General features: G+C 62.1%; 1 long non-coding RNA gene across 2 annotated transcripts; it reads right to left on the bottom strand.

Moving 5' to 3' along the window:
• Nucleotides 1-4,962: 4,962 nt before the first annotated feature.
• Nucleotides 4,963-10,920, bottom strand: LOC122463806. Of its 2 annotated transcripts, none has more exons than XR_006287420.1 (3): nt 10,874-10,920; nt 6,481-6,704; nt 4,963-5,319 (listed from the first exon to the last, which is right to left on the bottom strand). It is a non-coding gene; the product is annotated as an uncharacterized LOC122463806 (long non-coding RNA). The 2 variants fall into 2 exon arrangements; XR_006287421.1 differs by having other exon boundaries at nt 6,518-6,704.
• Nucleotides 10,921-20,103: the final 9,183 nt, after the last annotated feature.

Genomic DNA, 20,103 nt, shown 5'->3' with positions numbered 1-20,103 from the left:
GGTCTGTGCGGTGTGCCAGTGAGCCATGCTTTCCCGGCGCAGGCCCCGCAGGGAGACAGGCTGGGACGACTCAGGGACATTAAGGCCAGAAGGGACCATCATAACCAGCTAGTCTGACCTGCTAAACATCACGGGCCCCAGAACCACCACCCCCCCTCCACTCCCGAAAAAGACCCCTAACCTCCGGCTGAGCCACTGACATCCTCAAATCATGGTTTAAAGACTGCAAGTTAGAGCGAATCCACCACTGACACTAGTTTAAACCTGCAAGTGACCCGTGCCCCATGCCACACAGGAAGGCGAACCCCCCCAAGGTCCCTGCCAGTCTGACCTAGGGGAAATTCTTTCCCAACCCCAGATATGGCAATCGGTTGGACCCTGAGCATGCGGGCGAGACCCGCCAGCCAGACACCTGGGAGAGAATTCTCTGCAGTAACTCAGAGCAGGGGCGGCGAGTTATATGGGCCCATGGTGCCCGGGCTCCAGCAAATTCAGGGCCCAGGGGGCCCGGCTCCACCAATGTTCGGGGCCGGGTCTCCTCCCCGGCCCCGCCTGCCGCCCCCGTGTGTCTCCTCCCCCGAGCATCCCTGCCTGCCCCGGGCAGCTCCGCACTGCACTCCCTCACCGGCCACAGCTGCTGCACCTGCGGAGGGAGGAGGGGAGGAGGCACATGGCAGTGTACCCCTTTGGCCCCCCTGGGCGGGCAACTCCGCGTTGACTCTGGGGGGGAGCCTTATCCTGGCTGGACCTCCTGAACAGCACCCTGGGGGGGCTCGGGTGAGTGGGGTGTCAGGGGGGCTGGGAAGGGGGCCGCCGTCCCCTTCCCCAGAGCTCACTGGTGCCGGCAGGGAGAGGGCTGAGGGGGAGTCCTCCTCTCTGGCCCCCAGCCCCAGGGCAGCCTGCCTGCTGCATCCCAAACTCCTCATCCCCGGCCCAGACCCATGCCCTGCACCCCAACCCTCTATCCCAGCACAGAGCTTGCATCCAGCACCCAACCCCCCTCCTGCACCCCCTCCCCCTGCCTCAGCCCAGAGCCTGCACCCAGCAGCCAAACTCTATCCTAGAGCCCACACCCCTCCTGCACCCAAACTCCCTCCTAGAGCCTTAGGCAGGTGGGGGGGGTGGGACGACTTGGACCCATTCTGGGCACCACCAAAAATTATAGAACCCTGCCATCCCTGACTCAGAGCCCTCCCCATCTAGTGCCCGTCTCCGGCCATTGGAGACATTCGCAGCTAGCTGTCAGGGCTCGGCTGCGCCCCATCACACGATGCCTCGCGCCGCACAGTGCTTGGGTGGGCACTTTTATTTCCATCTGAGGGGCCGGTGGAGTTAAGGGCTCGCCGAGGACTCACTGAGGAGTGAGCTGGGGAGGCAGAAGTGGGCAGGAGGCCTGGGCGTTCCTGCTGCCGGTAAAGGGGAAGCTGTTGCAGTGAGGAAGGAGGGTCGGTCGGGGCGCTGAGGGGAAATCCCAGGATTGGCCATATGCTGACTCCTTAATGAGTGACGACGTCAGTGTGAGCCACGAGCTCTGTGCCCACTGGCAGAGAGCGGGGGGGGGGCATAAGGCTGGCAGGGATCCCTGGGGTCCGGGACAGACAGACTCGTTCACGGCATAATGGCCCATCAGGTGGCTAAGGAAAGCCAGCATCACGCTGGTCAGCAGACTCTCTGCGGAGTTACCTGGGCGGTTCTGGCTCTGCACTGGCACCTGTCCTCTCTTGCTCTGTGTGGGAAGGCAGGTCACCAAAAGGTGGTCGCACACTTTGGGGTGGGGGGTGCTTATCTCTCTGGCGGGTCGGGTGTAACCTGAGTCTTGTAGGTTCACCATGGACCCCCATTTACTGGCGAAGCACGGTGCTAGTCAATAGCTTGCGGGGGCTGCTGGAAAAAGCAAATCCAGGTGGGGACGGCCTGGCTGGGGTGAAGACAGTGACCATGCAAAGCTGCAGCTGGCGAGTCGGCACCCCCCCGGTTAGCTTTGCCTGGGGGAGACAGGCTGCAGCAGGCCTGCGCTCATGAAAGGCAGGGCTCCACCATCCTGGTGAGACGGCCTTGGGGTACACAGCCCCTTCTGGGCCAAGAGGCAGCTTGGTAGCTGAGTTTCGGCACCGGGTGATTTCCTGGGTCACCCTTTGTGTCCGATGGTTCCGGGGCTACTGCCGCATTCTTCGCTAACGAGCTGGAGCTGGGCTTTCCCGACGAGGGAATCCAGGTGCTGGGTGTTCCCGTGGAGCTGTGTGCGACAGGGTGACCGGAACCTGCAGCGTCCCTTCCCTTGGGGCCACTCTGTGCGTGGCAGGTGGGTCGAGGGACACGGGGGCTGGCATGTGCCTAGCGCTGCCTGCACAGGCTGAGAGGGGAGAGCTCAGGGGGCGGAGGACGTGGGGACAGCCCAGGCTCTCTCACTCGAAGGGCAGGTGCCCCACAGCCGAGAGCTCTGCTAAAGCTTCCCCTACACCTGGGGCTTTAGCTTCAGGGAGCGAAGGGGCAGGGCGGGACGTCGTTCCCTGGGCGGAGGGAGGGGGCAGGGCCTCACGCACACCACATTCAGCTGAGCGGGTAGGCGGGGGAGGGGCCCCCAAGGGCCCCAGATCCATGTGCCCAAAGATTCTGGGCACCTTGGCTGGGGAGGTGCCTGTCCTGGGACACTGGGCCTGGTTCTCAAAGCCCCACGGCTCTCCCGTTACAGCCAGTGGGGGGCAGGGGGGAGAACTCAGCACCTTGCAGCAGCTGGCCCTGCTAGTGTGAGCACAGAGACATGCCCACGAGCATCCTGTGTCCTGGGGCTCCAACAGAACAGCCCCCCTGCTTCACCCTGCCCCACTTCAGAGTCAGCTCGGGCAGGCAGGGTTGGCGGCACGGCTCCACGGGGCCCTCTGTGACGAGGCGGGACTGTTCTTAATGTTTCCTCTGAATAGTGTGGGGGTGCCTCAGTTTCCCCTATGCAGTCCTTAAGTATGTAGGTGGTGGGATAAGGGTGTATGGTTGTTGCAGAGCCCTGGAGGGCAGGTGTGTGCAGGGGTCTGGACACAGAGAATGGCCGACACCCTGTTTCCTGGCAACTGATGGCTGGGCCGTTCCCCCCTGCAAGGTGAGAGCTAAAGGGTTGGAGAACAAAGGAATCCGGTGACCTCCTGGCCTGGGAAAGGGACAGAGGAGGAGGGGCTGGGGAGAATTTCAGTTTGGGGCTGGCTGGGGACAGGGAGTAAAGTGCAGACGGGGTTGTCTGGCTCACTGCCCCCCAAAATGGACCCAGCTGAGGGGTCCTGTTCTCTGCACCTACAAGCTCTGTGTTAGATGACAGGAACATGGTCTAATAAACTTCTGTTTCACTGGCTGGATGAGAGTCGCGTCTGACTGCGGAGTTGGGGGGCAGGACCCTCTGGCTTCCCCAGGACCCCGCCTGAGTGGACTCGCTGTGGGAAGCGCACGGAGGGGCAGAGGATGCTGAATGCTCCGAGCTCAGACCCAGGAAGGGGGAAGCCAGGTGAGCTGTGTGTCCTGCAGACAGGCTGCTCCCAGAGAGGAGACTCCCCCAGAGTCCTGCCTGGCTTCGTAGCGAGCGGTTCCAGAGCATCGCCCGGGGACTCCGTGACACCCTCCCAGCCCCGACCCACTCGGCCACACAGTGTCTGCGGGTAGCCCTGCTCCTGCCCTCTGAGCTCACCACCGGCCAACACAGGGAGGGAGCGAGAGTGCCCTGACTCCAGAGCCACCTGCCTGGTCCCCCCTGGACTCTGAGCCCTGCTGGGGAGGGGGCTCAGCGGGGGCTGTGCTGGGGCTCTGCTCTGGCCTGACGCCAGGGGCAAGGGACCCTTTCACTGGTTTGAATCCTCGTCAAGGTCTCACATCATGGGGCCACCCCTACTGGAAAAGGGGCTGGGGGCAGGCTCCCCACTTCACCACGCTTCTAGGGGGACAGAGGCGCACCGAGGGCTGGGCCCCACACTGATGCACCGAGTCCTGGCAGATGCCCAGAGCCCACTGGGAAATTGGACAGGTCCTGGGGCGTTGGTGGGTCCACAGGCAGCAAACCCCGTCCCCTGGCTGCACTGCCCAGGGGATCTCACAGCAGCTCAATCTGCCCACGCTGGGGGCTGCCCCACCCGGCAGCACTAGACAGCCCTCAACTCTGAGCCCCCTTCGGAGCTGGGTCCAACCCGCTGCCCTCCATGGGGGAGCCGCAGGGCCAGGCCCACGCGTGGGTGTTCGACTGACATCTGCAGGGGAGCCGGGGAACCACAGTACCTCTCAGGGCCCTGGGAGTGGAACTGAAGTGGGGAGGGAGACAGAGACGGCGCAGCAGAGCAGAAGGCTCCCCCCAGCTGGGGGGCAGGCCAGAGAGCTGCACAGAGGGGCAGGGAGGGGGGGCGCAAACAGGAGGGGTCAGATCTGTGCAACGTCACTGGGAGTGTCGGGCGGTCGGGGTTTCTCTAGTCTCCTCTTTAGGCCCTTGTCCCTTGCGGGGAACAGTCCCTCCTGGAGAGTGAGTGACAGAGCAGAGCTCAGTGTGGTGAGCCCAGGGATGTGGGTGTGTGTTCCTGACACTCACAGTGTGTGTGTGTGTGTGTGTGACGGAGTGTGGGGGAGTCAGGGCCCTGCACCCCTCTTCCTGGGATTCACCATGACCCTCAGCCAGCCAGTAAAATGGAAGGTTTATTGGACAATAGGAACACAGTCTCAAACAGAGCTTGTGGGTACAACCAGGACCCCTTAGTCGAGTCCTTCTGGGGGGCAGGGAGCTTAGACCCCAGCCCTGGGGTTCCCTGCGTTCCTCCACCCAGCACCAAACTGAAACCAAAACCCCCCCAGCAGGCTCCCTCCTGCAGCCTTTGTCCAGTTTCCCGGGCAGAGGTGTTACCTTCCCCCCGGCTCAGGGTACAGGCTCTCAGGTCTCCCATCCCCAATGAAACCCTCCTGCCACATCCCCAGGTCAGCACTCCCCCCCTCCCTGCGGTGTCACAGTGTGCACTCCTGACACGCACAGTGTGTGTGTGTGTGTGTGACAGCCGCTTCTCGTTTTTTAATGGTGCTGGTTGTGGAGGCCGCAGGCCAGGGCAGATGCAGGGCTGCAGGGGGCTGGCTGGGGATTTCCCACATGCACATCTCCTGCCTGGTGTCACATTTCACAAGCCGGTTTGCAGCTTCCTGAGCCCAGGTTGCTGGTCACGCAATGGGCTGGTCCCAGGGTTTGGAGAAGGGCCTGATTCCAAACCACTGACTGCGGCCGGCAACACGTGTAGGCAGGAACTTAGCCGCAGGTCTCTAACCATCGGAGGAGCGAAGCTCTGGAACAGCCTCCCCAGGGCAAACTGGCTTCAAGCCTGAGCTTGGAAAGTTTATGGTGGGGACGCTCTGATGAGACTGCCTGGGTCACCTGTGTTGGGCATGGCCAGCTGGCTGGAGGAGCGGCCAGGTGCCAACCCCTGGACTGACACGACCTCACATGCCATACTCGGTCCCGTAACAAGAGGGCAGCAAAGCCACGCCATGGGCCTTGGCCCTGGGAGACTCTGCGGATTGTCTCTGGCTGCAGCAACCATCCCTGGGAGCTAATTCAACCTTGCAATAGCTGGGTCCTGCCAGTGCCTCCCTGCCCCTTTGGGGAGACAGCCCTGGGGCTGGCTGTGGCCTCTAGTGGCGGGGGAGTTTCACCTTCCCCAGCTAGTCGGGGCCACTGGTGTCAGGAGCTGTACCCACCCGCCAGCCCCTGAGGGCACCTCCCTGGCAAGCGGGCAGCTGGAGGCCAGGTGACGGGGCATGTTCCTTATCTGCCCCAGGAAGCAGATATGGGCTCGGAGCTGCCGTTTTATCCGCCCTGCTGGCTGGCAGGGAAGCCAAGCAGCTGCTTTGCTGGCAGTGCTGAGAGCGGTGCTGGGAGCCAACTGCTGTGTGCAGTGGCGGGGAGGGGTACAACTCTCCAGCCGCAGCCACCCCAGTGTGGGGTGTCCCCCCCCCCTTGGGGCTGGGTAGAGACAGCCCCTTGGCAAGCTGCCTGAGAGCGGCAGGATCATTGGTGCAGCTGTGGGCAGGGGCTGATTCTCCCCGGGCCCCCCAGCCCAGGGCGGCTCCCTGCTCTCCCTAAACCCCTTTTCTCTGCAAAGCAGCAGCCACGTCCCAAAATAGCTCTGCAGCTCGCAGCCTTTACCCTGGGGCCTTATCAGAGCCCGCTGCCGCCGCAGGCCTCGGGCACAGTGCAGCGGGTGTGCTGTGGCACTGCGTGGCCGGGAAGGGGCGTGGGTAAGGGGGAGTGGAGGCAGAGGTGGGTGGTGTGAAGCCCAGCAAGCCGGGGAGACAGAGCGTGAGTTATGGAAAGGGGGCAACTGGGTGAGTGTGCGCTCTGCCCAGGCACAGGGCGGGGGGCGGCAGGGGTACAGCCGGGGCCCTGCCCGTAGTGGGGCCTGCCTTCCAACAGTGACGGCGCTTGGTGCAGCCAGGAACCGTCAGGAAGAAGATAGATCATAAAATAGAAAATACCATAAAGCTGCTGTATAAATCCCTGGTGCACCCCCACCTTGTCCACTGCAGGTAGCTCTGGTCTCTCCATCTCCAGAAAGGGTGTGTTAGCCTTGCGAAAGGGGCAGAGCAGGGCAGGGAAAATGGAACAGCTTCCAGATGAGGCGAGATTAAAAAGAGTGGGACGGCTCCTCTTGGAGAAGAGACACGAAGGGGGGATGTGACAGTCTGTACAATGGGGTACGCTGTGGAGAAAGTGAACAGGGAAATGTCATTTTCTTCTTCCCATAACCCGAGCACCAGGGGTCACCCCATGACATGACCAGGCAGCAGGTTTCAAACAAACACAAGGCAGCGCACCGTCACCCTGTGGGACTCATTGCCGGGGGAGGTTGTGAAGGCCAAAATATAACCAGGTTAAAAAAAGAGCGCGAGAAGTTCCTGGCGGCTAGGTCCAGCCATGGCTATCAGCCCAGATCCTCAGGAACATCACCTCACGCTGTGGGTGGCCCTAACCTCTGACTGCGGAAGGGGGGCTGGCCGACCAGGGATGGGTCATTCAGTAATTGCCCTGTCCTGTTCGTTCCCTCTGAAGCAGCTGGCACTGGCCTCTGGCAGAGACTGGGCTAGCAGAGCCATTGGTCTGGCCTGGTGTGGCCATTCCTGTGACACTGAGCTGGGTCTCACTGCAGTTTTCGGGGGGAGCAAGTCTTGGGGGCGGGCGCTCGATCCACCGTGATCCAATAACAAAACGCCAAGCCAGGTTCCTGGTGTGGCGAGGGGAGCCCGGTGGACGAGGGCTGCTGGCCTGGGAAGGAAACGCAGCCAGGATGCGCACCAGTGGCTTGGGCCTGTGGCCAGCAGAGGCCAGCCTCGATCCAGGGAGTCTCGCAGCAGGAAATGGGGGCTCCCTCCCCAGCTGCTCCGGATCCAGGATTCCCAGGAGCCGCCTCCATGGAGGATCCATCAAGCTCCAACTCAGCACCGGCTCAGTGCTGTCTCTGATCCACCCCTCTGGGCCAGCTGCATGGACTTGGCCTGCCTCCAGGAGCCTAATGCACCAGCCGCTGCCCAGTGGGCACAGTGCCAGGGGCTCAGCCTTGCAGGGGGACAAAGACCCCAGTGGCTCTGAGCAGTTGCCAGGGCTGGAGCGGGGGCTTTACTGGGTTGTTTGCCATTTCCCAACCTCCCAGGTGAGGACTAGACCCCAGGTCTCACCCTGGGAGCTGGGCAAAGGGCTCCCCTGGTATGGGACCTGCTGAGCCTGCTCCAGCAAGCTGGCCCCAGCCCCCAGCCTGACCTCCCCTCCCTGCAGGCTCCCCTCTCCAGGGAGTAGCTGGTCCAGCCCACAGCAAACACCCTAATCCAGAGGAGCCAGAGACTAGCTCCAGCCCTGATGCAGGAGGTTTGATTCCCCCCACACACAGTGGGGTGCATAGGCTCCTGCTGCCCACGGGGCCCTGTGCAGGCCCAGAGCTCTCCACACTGTGGGCAGCTAGCTCCGCAGAGACCCCTGGGCCAAGTCCTCCCTGGGCCAGGCCAGTGGCTGTATCCAGGCCTAATTGGCATATTTTGCCCCCCTCCTTCCCCACTGTTCCATGGTCCAAGAGAGGGACTTGGCAGCAAGCCCCAACGTTACCCAGGGGGGACGGCAAAAGCAGAGGATGCCAGCGTGCCCAGCGCCCTCCCTCAGGGGTTTGGCAGCGGGGGGACGGGCTGGGAAGGGTCCCCTGGGGCATCAGGGACAGGATGACACATGGGCACAGGCAGGGAAATACTGGAGGGGCGGCACTGTCTCCTTCGCAGGGGGAAGGTGCCATGGTCTCATCCCAGTGGCTTCCCCTCCCTCCTTTATCTCCAGCAAAGGGCTCACGGCTCTGCAGCCGCTGCTCCCCCTCCCTGCCGCGGGGCGCTGGGCAGGCAGCTGGTTGTGAGCCCCCACCGGCATGGCAGAGGCCGCTCTCCACGCTCAATCCTTTGCCCTCCACCGGCAGCCAGAGCTCTGGCTCAGACAGATCCGCTGCGCTGGAGCCTGGAGAGCGACAGGGACATTTTGATGGGTTACCATGGCGACATCCTCCCCCTCGGCACTGGGATGAGATTGGCCAGCAGACGCCAGACCCCGGAGCAGAGCTGAGCCGCTCTTCACCAGCCCCAGCATGAGGCGGGGGCCTGGCGTGGGGCACCGCTGGCAGCAAGCTGGACACTGCCGTTGGCCCTGCTTCGCAGCATGTGCCATGGGGATGGCACAGCCAGGCAGGGCAGTGGGGGACCAGAGATGTGCAGACATCCTGGCTTCCTCAACAGCTGGGTAGGCACCGGAGTTGGCAAAGGGGGACCAGAGTAATGGGTGTGCTGGCATCATGTCTGTCATAAATGCCCACATAACCAGTGTGATGCTGGCACACCCGGTGCCAGCTCATGCCAAGGTGCCCGTGCCTCGTGACCACTGACAAAGGCAGAGCTGGACTCAGTCTGGCACGCCTGGGGTCAGTGGCATTAACCTGGGTAGCAGGGCTCAGAATGGGTTTGGCCGCACTACGTGCGTGGAGCAGCTGCTGGCCGTTAAGCTCACTTCCAACACCTGTGGTGACTACAAGGTGAGCCCCAGCATTTGCATTGTGAGCCTTTGTACCCGTGTACCTCACCAGACAGGAGCGAGTCATTGCTTAGTGCGAAGTGCTGGGGTCCCGTCCCGCCCCACCCACATTGCAGCTGACACCACAGGGACTAGAGTGGAGTGTTAAAGAGGACAAAAGACTTTGTTGTTTACTTTCCCTCTCCCTGCCTCAAGCGGAGTGAAATGGATTCCTCCCAGTGGCTGGTTTCAGAGTAACAGCCGTGTTAGTCTGTATTCGCAAAAAGAAAAGGAGGACTTGTGGCACCTTAGAGACTAACCAATTTATTTGAGCAGAAGCTTTCGTGAGCTAGTTTGCATCCGATGAAGTGAGCTGTAGCTCACGAAAGCTTATGCTCAAATAAATTGGTTAGTCTCTAAGGTGCCACAAGTACTCCTTTTCTTTTTCCCAGTGGCTGAGTTTGCAGCTCAAAGTGGAAGGGGGGAAGGGAGTAACAAGGAGGAACTGTATCTCTCTGCTGCTCAGACTGGGGGGCAAGGGTGCTAAGTGTAAGCAAGGGCTCCCCAGCTGCATTAGCCTGGGTTAGTCCCAAAGGACATATAGAGCTTGCTGATTCCTAAGGTTAAGATTTTATCACAGTTGTTTTTAGTAACAGTCATGGACAGGTCAGGGGCCCTAAACAAAAATTCACAGGAGCCTGTGACCGGGTGGCGGGGCTGACAGCTGCGGGTCTCCCACTGCCCGCAGTGGCTCAGAGCTCTAGGCCCACCGCGCCCACGGCGGATCAGAGCTGTGGGGCCCACGCTTCCTGTGCCAGCTGACAAGGTCCGGCCTTGCCGCCCCAGGGCACGGCGCAGAAGCTGAGATGGAAAATGTCACGGAGGTCTCTTGCATAATGACAGGTTTCAGAGTAACAGCCGTGTTAGTCTGTATTCGCAAAAAGAAAAGGAGGACTTGTGGCACCTTAGAGACTAACCAATTTATTTGAGCATGAGCTTTCGTGAGTTGAGCTGTAACTCACGAAAGCTCATGCTCAAATAAATTGGTTAGTCTCTAAGGTGCCACAAGTCCTCCTTTTCTTTTTACGGAGGTCTCTGAAAGTTACAGAACCTGTGGCCTCCGTGGCAAAATCTGATCTTACCATAGAAGCTGCTGTTACTGTTTGAAACTTAAGCGTGGAACTCATTCTTCTGGGTGATGTATGTTCACCTGCTTTAAATATGTAAATGACTCTTGTTGCCTTTCCCTAGTTAATAAATCTGCTACAATGTTTATTCTAGGATTGGCTACAAGCCCCTGTCTTTGGTGTGAGATCTAAGATGCAAGCGACCTGGGGTAAGTGACTGCTCTTTGGGGCTGGGAGTAACCTGAATGTTCCTGTGATCCTTGGTGTAAGGGCCCATCTATCACAAAGGCAGCTTGCCTGAGTGGTGCTAGAGATCAGAGTACCCAAGGGCACTGTCTGGCTCCTTGGTTAGGCTGGGGTAGTGCCTGAGGGGTTCACACTTGGTAATTGGTTGGTGAAATCGAGGTGCAGAACTCACCCCCAGTTTGGAATTTGTGCCCTGGTTCGTATCAGTCCCAGCTGAAGTTAGTACTCACGCTCCGTGCTCACTGCCAGCCAGCTTGGCAGCCAGTGTGCACACACGCACAGTGCCTGCACAAAGACACACATAGGATATGGACGCACACTCCCACATGCACAAAATGAGCACAGTGAATAAATTGGTTAGTCTCTAAGGTGCCACAAGTCCTCCTTTTCTTTTTGCGAATACAGACTAACACGGCTGCTACTCTGAAACCTGTCAAAATGAGCACAGTGTATGCACACGTACCCCATGTCACGGAGTCCCTGGTTGATGCTCTGGAACTGCTCCCCATGAAGCCAGGCAGGACTCTGGGGGAGTCTCTTCTCTGGGAGCAGCCTGTCTGCAGGACACACAGCTCACACAGCTTCCACCTTCCTGGGTCTGACCTCGGAGCATTCAGCTTCCTCTGCCCCTCCGTGCGCTTCCCACAGCGAGTCCGCTCAGGCAGGCTCCTGCGGAAGCCAGAAGGTCCTGCCCCCCAACGCCGCAGTCAGACGGGACTCTCAGCCAGCCAGTGAAACAGAGGTTTATTAGACGACAGGAACATGGTCTAAAACAGAGCTTGTAGGTGCAGAGAACAGGACCCCTCAGCTGGGTCCATTTTGGGGGTCAGTGAGCCAGACAACCACGTCTGCACTTTACTCCCTGTCCCCAGCCAGCCCCAAACTGAAACTCTCCCCAGCCCCTCCTCCTCTGGGCTTTGTCCCTTTCCGGGTCAGGAGGTCACCGGATTCCTTTGTTCTCCAACCCTTTAGCTCTCACCTTGCAGGGGGGAAGGGCCCAGGCCATCAGTTGCCAGGAAACAGGGTGTCGGCCATTCTCTGTGTCCAGACCCCTGCACACACCTGCCCTCTAGGGCTCTGCAATGATCATACACCCTTACCCCACCACCTAGATACTTAAGAACTGCCTAGGGGAAACTGAGGCACTCCCACACTATTCAGAGGAAACATTAAGAACAGTCCCACTTGGTCACACCCCACACGTACACACAATGCACACACAACACACTCAGTGCATGCACCCTCACACACAGTGCACACACAACTCCCACACACATGCACTCCCCACACATACATACAATATACGTGCCCCAAGGCATGCACACCCCTGCCCCACATACACACACAGTATATGGATGCACACTCAGACATGCACACGAGCACAATCCATGCACACATACCCCACATGAACAATATACACACACAAAACATAGAATGCATGTGCACACACAATGCATGCATGCTCATGCACACAACAACACACTGCACATACACACTGGAGCGCCTTGAGGCTGGGAGCTGGTTCCCTGACTAGCTGCCTGCTTGCTCCTGCAGGATCTGCCTGGCTCCTGCTTTGCCCCGGCTCACTGACGTCAGCCCCTGGGGCACAGGGAGGCCGTGTGCTGCTGACGCTTGGCTCGTGCTGCTGAAGGGCTGCTCCATGTTTGGCACAGAGAGCGCCTGAGAAATCCTGGAGTGACTGGCCACGGCGCGCTGGCTAATCCCTGCCAATCCTCATGGAGCCGAGCCGACTCCATGGGGCAGACACAGAGGCTTAACTCTGCAGCCCTGAGCGTGCAATGCCCCAGCGCTGCAGCCACCTTGGAAATCAGTGCCAGATGTGAGCCATGCTGGGACTGGATGTGCCCAGCACTGGGATGGGAGACTGGCACTGTGGGGATCCCCTACCCAGCCCCTTGGGTGTCACACCCTGGCACGGGAGTCAAGGAGGTGCAACGCCGCCCTCAGAGCAGCTGTCTCTGACCTCTCAGCCCAGGGGCAGGGCATGGGGCTTCTAGGCCCAGACCATTCTGCTGCTTCTCCCTATAAGCAAAGCCACCAGGCAGCTCCTGGAGCTCCCCAGCACCTCACAGCCCTTCCTCGCTCACTGCACTAAGCCCCCGCCCCAGGCAGACATGAAGGAGCCTGCCTGCTGCCCTGGCTGAAGCGGGGTGAAGAGCACTGCCCGGCTGGACACCGGCACAGGGCCTGGTGTGGCAGCTGGCACCAAAAGGGCACATGGCTACGCAGGGGTTTGCAGACCCCACCCGGCCTGGGAACGAGGGATGGGTGCTGCAGGGTGGGGGTGTCCCCAGACGTGGGCCTGGTCAGCCTGGGCTCTCTCCCTGAGCCAGCCTGGGGATCACGTTGCTGGGACACTGTCCCTGGAACATCCCGCTGCAGAAGACACAATATGGCCACAGGCTCCAAGGGGTTAACAGCGCCACGGCCAGCGCCGGCCCCTGACAAATCCGAACCAGATGGGGCTGGCGCTGCTGCTGGAAGCTGCCGTCCTTGGCCCCGGTGAATGTCCCTAAGCATGGCCACTCCCCGCTACCCCCTGGCTCCCCCGGGGCGCCTCCGTCTGCCTGCTGGGGCTGCTGCTCCTGCCTCCGCTCGCAGGATGCTCTGCCCCTCAGGCACCACAGATCCTGGTGTTGGGGCTGCTGCTCACGCTGCCAGTGGGTGTCTGGGCCAGGATGGTGCCAGCCCATCGCAGTGCAGCCCTGCAGCACACGGAGCCCACTGCAAACGGGTGGGCACTGGACAGGCAGCAGCCCCAGGAGACCAGCTGCCTGCACCACCTGGGGGTCTTGGCTGAGCAGCCCTGGCAGTCCCCTGCACTTCCCCTGGGAGAGGGCCCCAGACAGGGCAGCCCCTGCGCCTGGGCCAGTCCCATTGGAGTGCGGCCCTATGCACGCCAGGCTGCCCAGGTGCTGGGGAGCACCCGGGTGGGCCCACTTGCAAGGACAGGGGTAGCCCATTGCCTGCAGGGTGGGGCCAGCTCGGCACCTTGTGGCTGGCTCCTGGAGCAAGATTTAACCCCTTGTGGGGTCTCCCAGCCGGCAGCCAGGCTCACGGCATGGGCATCCTGTGCAGTACCCAGGGCAAGGGGCTCCCGTGGTCCACGCGCAGTCGTGCTGCAGAGGGCGCCTCCTGCTGGGCTGGGCCGGGACATGTGGTGCTGGGTCTCCACTGCTGAGTGCTGGTTGGAGGCTGGGTTCCCCCGGCCCCTGGGAGCGCCATGTGAAGTGGGGCCAGATGGTCTCGTCTTCCTCAGACCCAGCAGGGGACACGCGGCGCCTTGTCCAACAGGCGCACGGAGGGGCTGTGTCCGGTCACCTCCACAGCTCTCTGTGCGTCTGCCCCCCCACCCCAGCTCCCTGTACCACTGCTAGGCCCTTATCAGCACCTGGGCAGCTGCCAGCCGCTGCCCCACACGCTGCCAGGCTAGCAGGAGAGATGGGCGCGGCTGCCAGCCCATGGCTCCCCGTCGCGGCCAAGCTCCCGTCAGTGTGGGGGGCGTCCCAGAGCAGCCATGTGGGCCCTGTTGCCAGGGAAACCACTTCCTCTGTCTGGACATGCTGGGAGCAGCTGCTGCAGTGGGAGCCAGGTTCGGGGGGAGGGGGGGGTTGAGCAGGCCCTGGGTGACATGGGTTTGATCCCTGCTTCTGCCATGCATTCCCCGGGCCACCCCAAGCAGGTTCCCGTATGCTCTGGACCTCAGCTCCTGGCTGGGAATAGGAGAAGGAGCAGCCTCTCCCCCGGGTGCGGGTCCCCCATAGGAAGAGTGCCTCCCTGGCCAGCCCCGAGAGCCTGGTGCTCTCCCAGCACGCTCAGCGGGCAGGGCACCCACTCACAGACAGGCTGGAGTGTGCCAAGGGGTCGGCGCCGTGCTGGGCTCTGCTGGGTGATGATGGAGGGCCTGGCATCCTGGCCAAGGTTCTGTCTCTGCTTCGTCATAACTCACTGTCTGGCAAAGAGCTGGGGAACCCAGGAGTGGGGCAGGGGAAAGTCCCCCCCTAGCTTCCTTCCCTCTCCCCCACACGCCACACATCCGCCCAGAGGGGTGATTTGAGTCTGCTCCACAGGGGGCTGCAGCCCAGTGGTGGGCCCACTGGCACGTGGGGAGATGACTAGGTGGGGGGAGGCATCACTCCTTGACCCCCTGGCTGTCCTGGCCGTGGAATGCCCAGGTCTGGGGCATGGGGAGCAAGGAGTCGGAGAGATTGCCCATGGCTCTGGCTCCTGGCAGCGTCCTGCTCCCTGATCTCTCTGCACCAGGGCACAGCAGGCGGTGTCAGCAGGAGATGGAAGAGTGTCACGGAGTCCCCGGGCGATGCTCTGGAGCTGCTCCCTGCGAAGCCAGGCAGGACTCTGGGGAAGTCTCCTCTCTGGGAGCAGCCTGTCTGCAGGACACACAGCTCACACAGCTTCCACCTTCCTGGGTCTGACCTTGGAGCATTCAGCCTCCTCTGTCCCTCCGTGCGCTTCCCACAGTGAGTCTGCCCGGGAGGGGTCCTGGGGAAGCCAGAGGGTGCTGCCCCCCAACTCCGCAGTCAGACGTGACTCTCAGCCAGCCAGTAACACAGAAGGTTTATTAGACGACAGGAACATGGTCTGGCACAGAGCTTGCAGGTGCAGAGAACAGGACCCCTCAGCTGGGTCCATTTTGGGGGGGTCAGTGAGCCAGACAACCACGTCTGCCCTTCACTCCACTCCCCAGCCAGCATCCAACTGAAACTCCCTCCAGCCCCGCCCTCCTCTGTCCCTTTCCCGGGCCAGGAGGTCACCGGATTCCTTTGTTCTCCAACCCTTTAGCTCTCACCCTTTAGCCCAGGCCATCAGTTGCCAGGAAACAGGGTGTCGGTCACTCTCTGTGTCCAGACCCCTGCACACACCTGCCCTCTAGGACTCTGCAATGATCATACACCCTTATCCCACCCCCTAGATACTTAAGAACTGCATAGGGGAAACTGAGGCACCCCCACACTATTCAGAGGAAACATTAAGAACAGTCCCACTTCGTCACAAAGAGCCAGCTCAGGTTTCTGGGCCGGTTTTCCCCCGTGACACTCACACATTGGCAGCTGGGCTGGCACGACGGCGCTGTGAGGTTCCCAGGTCTGCGGTGTGCCAGCAAGCCAGAGCTGCCGCAGATTCAGCCAACGAGTGGGGGATCGGTCACCCTGGGCCTCAGGAACAGGGGCTGAGGTGTTACCAGGTGGGCAAGTGAGGCCGGGTGCCTGGTGGCCCTGCTCAGCCTCCCCAGCACCTACTGCTGGGAAGGGATGCACCCGGGAGCAGAGCCACCGACGCCCATTGCACAAAGTAACAGAGGAGACCCCCAGCGGCCTCAGCCCCATTGTACAGGGAGTCTTCACTTCGCTGGCCACTGGGACCAGGCCTCCCTGCCCAGCCCAGCAGCCCGGGGCCAGCAAGCGCCTGTGCTAGGCAGACGGCTCATCCCTAGGAACTGATCTGAGCCCCCCAAGCCACCAACAGCCACTGGAGGGACACAGCTGCCAGTTACCACTGACCAGGCCTGGCTACAGGCCAGTGGCTGCCCCCAGCCAGCCCGGCTCCTCAAGGCCCAGAAGCATTCATAGACCTGCCCTAGGCCCTGCAGTGACTCAGTGGCAGAGTGGGAATAGAACCCAGGTGTCCTGACTCCAAGGGCCATATGCTCCCTCCAACCCTGACAGCCAGAGGGGAACCATGTGCAGCTAGGTGGGTGCGTGGTTCCCACGCAGGGGAGGGGGCCTGGCTTCAAGGAGGTGAGTTGGCTCTGGGAGGATAGAGCCCTGCACTCCCCGCCGCCCCGCCATGCCAAGGGCCTTGCTGGGGGGAGACCAGCAACAGAGAATCGCCCCCCTGGAGAAGCCCCAGAGAACTGGACGGGGCTGGAGTCGCTAGGCATTGCATACGGGGTGGGATGGGCGCCGCGCTGCATTTGGGGAGAATTCTCTGCTTCCTTCCGCGGGCTGGGCCAGAAGCCCCCAGGCCAGCACCCCCGCTCCGTGCTGACGGGCAGCGCTATGGCCCAGCTTGTGGGAGGGCTGTGCAGAGCAGGCAGCTATGGCTGGCCCCTCCAGCTGCTGCACCACACTTAAAGGAGCCCCCGCCCTGATCTCACACAGCCCCGGCCCAGGGACAGCCGGGACCAGCATGGCGGGGAGCGGCAGGGGATGCAGCCAGGAGACAGGATCTGCATTATGTGAGGTCCCCATCATAAGGCCCCTGCCCTGGGACCTTTCCCCCAAGGGTGCATGAGGAAGCTAGGTGGGGATGGAGCTGGGGTCATGCAGGGCTGTGGGCGGCTGATATGGCCCTGGGAGAGGGTGGGACATTCTCAGTGCTGCTGGGTTAAGGGCTATGTGTGGCCATTGCTGCCTAGCTCCTGTGCCCAGCGTAAGATGCCCCTTCTACCCCCACGCTGGGACTCAGGTTTGCTAGACTCAAACTGGAGGGCGGGCCCCAAGTCCAGGGGGCTGGAGAAATGATCTGGCTGGGGCCAGTCGCCCTGTGCCACTCCCTTTCAGTCCATGTGTGACAAAGCGGGACTATTTTTAATGTTTCCTCAGAATATTGTGGGGGTGCCTCAGTTTCCCCTGTGCAGTTCTTAAGTATCTAGGGGGTGGGATAAGGGTGTATGATCATTGCAGAGCCCTAGAGGACAGGTACGTGCAGGGGTCTGGACACAGAGAATGGCCAACACCCTGTTTCCTGGCAACTGATGGCCTGGGCCCTTCCCCCCTGCAAGGTGAGAGCTAAAGGGTTGGAGAACAAAGGAATCCGGTGACCTCCTGGCCCGGGAAAGGAACAAAGCCCAGAGGAGGAGGGGCTGGGAAGAGTTTCAGTTTGGGGCTGGCTGGGGACATGGAGTGAAGGGCAGACATGGTTGTCTGGCTCACTGCCCCCCAAAATGGACCCGGCTGAGGGGTCCTGTTCTCTATACCTATAAGCTCTGTGTTAGACCATGTTCCTGTCGTCTAATAAACCTTCTGTTTTACTGGCTGGCCGAGAGTCCCGTCTGACTGCGGAGTTAGGGGGCAGGACCCTCTGGCTGCCCCAGGACCCCGCCTGGGCGGACTCACTGTGGGAAGCGCAGGGAGGGGCAGAGGAGGCTGAATGCTCCAAGGTCAGACCCAGGAAGGTGGAAGCCGGGTGAGCTGTGTGTCCTGCAGACAGGCTGCTCACAGAGAGGAGACTTCCCCAGAGTCCTGTCTGGCTTCGTGGGGAGCAGCTCCAGAGCATCGCCCGGGGACTCCGTGACACCATGTGCCTGGGGGCTGAGGTGCCTGGGGACGGTGCTGTGGGGAGAGCAGCCCCCAGAGAGGGCGCCTGGGCGGGCTGGGATCTCAAACTGCTTCCCAGCTGAGGAAGAGGAGAGAGGCTTTGCCATCCTGCGGGTCCCGCCTCCGGCGCTCTGGGCGATGGAGGGGCTGGGGCCAAGGGACACGGAAGGGCCGACGGATTCCTGGCAGTAGCACTCTGGGGGCAGGAGGCACCTCGCCCCCCGGCTGGCGCCCGGAGCCCCCGCAGCAGGAAGCCCCCTGGAGCGAGTGCAGCCCTGGAGCCCGAGGGAGCCGCGCCCGGAGCCCCGGGTTCGCGCCTCGCAGCGCTTGGAGCTGGGAAAGTTGGAGCCAGTGGCCCCCGGGTCAGAAAGCGGCTCAGCCCCCATTGCCCTGGGCCCAGGCCGGCCTCTCGGCGGGGGCAGCGCGCACTCCCGGGCACAAAGACCCATGGATCCCGAGGAAAGCCGCTGTGCGCCGCACTCCGCCGGCTCGGGAACCCGCGCTCCCGGCTGTTTCAAGCTCCCCGCAATGGGGCTGGATGCCGCGGAAGGGCCGGCTGGATTCGGGGCGGGGAACGCAGGGGGCAGGCGGCGGCGGCCGGCCCGCTGGGGCGCACCCAGGCCAGGCCCTGGGGTGGTTTTTGCCCGCCGGAGAACCCCTCCGACGCCCCCAGGCCCAGGAGCAGGAGGGAGCCCGGGCGCCCCCCAGCCCCACAGGCCGCTGCGAGGTAGCGTTCCACCGGGGAGCCCAGGGACCAGTGGCGGGGTGGGGGTCAGGCGCTGCCCTCCCTCCGCTGGGCGCACACGGCGCCCGGCGATAAGTGCCGCCCCCGAGCTCGGGGAGAAGGCTCCAGGGCGCCCCGGGGGCGGGGCAATGCTCTGCCCAGGCGGGCCTGCGGTCTGCCTGCCTGGGGTCCCAGCCCATCTCCGCCTCTGGCTGCTGGAGCAGGGCGCGGTGGGGCCGGCGGCCGAGCACTGCCCCATGCCGGCGCACTCGCTGCCTCCTGCCCCGCTCCGCTTCCCCGCCTGCTGAGCACCCTGCTCCAGCTCTTTGCGGAGCTCGAGGGCATCGCCTGGTGGGTCACCCCCTGAGGTGACACGCCACTGCCCGAGAGCAGGGTTTGGGGTGCTGCGGGACCCCAATGGCCATGGAGTGGGGGGCCTGGGCACTGGTGCTCCATAGATCCCAGAGAGCCAATCTCGGGGGCTGTTTTTTGGGGACGGGGGTCGCACCTTAGCACCTCCTAGTGGCTGCTTTGCAGGCTGGAGCTGCAGCATTAGGAAAGGGACCCATTGTCCCGGGCGGGCATGGGGCAGCTCGGCCCACCAGAGCGCTGGCACCCTCCAGCCCCATGCGCTGCCAAGAACCCCCCTCCAGAGGGAGGGGAAAGGTGATGGGGGGGAGCTGCCCCAGACCCACTGGCCTGAGTCAGGCAGGTGTGGGGGCAGGCCAGTCGCAGCGTGGGGCGGGGGCAGGGTGGCTGTGGGGTCAGTGGCAACACACAACTCTCTGGCCAGTTTGTTTCTTGCAGTGACTTCCCCAGGGACCCCCTGGCTCTGAGGCTGGGGTTGGTCGCTGGGGTGTTTAGTGCAGACCAGGGGGGCTATTTCCATCATTGTCGGGGTCACAGATCCCCAGGACTGCAGCGCTGGAACAGTCTCCAGGAGGAACCCCGTCAGTGGGCCAGACCCCTTGGGGGTCTCTCTTCCTCCAGGGGAAGCCACACGGCGTCACCAACGCCTTTGGCTGGACCGCAGGACCGTCAGCCCCCTGCTTCCCCTGCGAGCTCCGGGCAGTGAGTCCCTGGGGGAGACTTGTGCATTCTCTGCACTCGATGCCCCTCGCCCAGTGCTGGCAAAGCAGCTGGGCTCATTCGTCGCTAGTCACAGCATGGGAAGGGCCTGGGCTTAGCACGGAGACTCGTCCCTTCCGGGTAGCCAAGCTGTGGTGAGCCCCATTGTTCAAGCTCTGTCTCTCCATCTGTCTGAGCCCCTTGGTCCAAATTCCAGGTCCGAGCCCTGGCTGTCCCCAGCAGCCAGCACGTCCCCCTCAGCTCTCTCCAGCCGTTTGTCCCCGAGCTGGGGAAGTCTATATCGCTCTGGGGCGTTGGTTGCTAGGTATCGATATCCCGGCAATTATTGTCTTTTCAGAGGCCGCCACTGATAAGGGGACCAAGACCCAGACCGCTAGGCGGCACCCATATCTATGTCTCTGCCTGGTCTGAGAGCAAACAGCCCTTTCCCAACCCCCTGGAAACAATGCAGCACACTGGGGAAACTGAGGCACAAACAGGACTCATAAAAATATTACCAAAAGTTCCCACTCAGGCAATTATCCATCCCCCTCTGCCCCCTGGCTCCTGCTAACTGGGTCTGGAAGGCCCTGCCGGGAGAGG

Source organism: Chelonia mydas, chromosome 25 (assembly GCF_015237465.2).
Source record: "Chelonia mydas isolate rCheMyd1 chromosome 25, rCheMyd1.pri.v2, whole genome shotgun sequence".
NCBI classification, from domain to species: Eukaryota; Metazoa; Chordata; order Testudines; family Cheloniidae; genus Chelonia; species Chelonia mydas.
The sequence above is the reverse complement of the archived record's forward strand: the minus strand, read 5'-3'. Positions and strand labels throughout refer to the sequence as shown.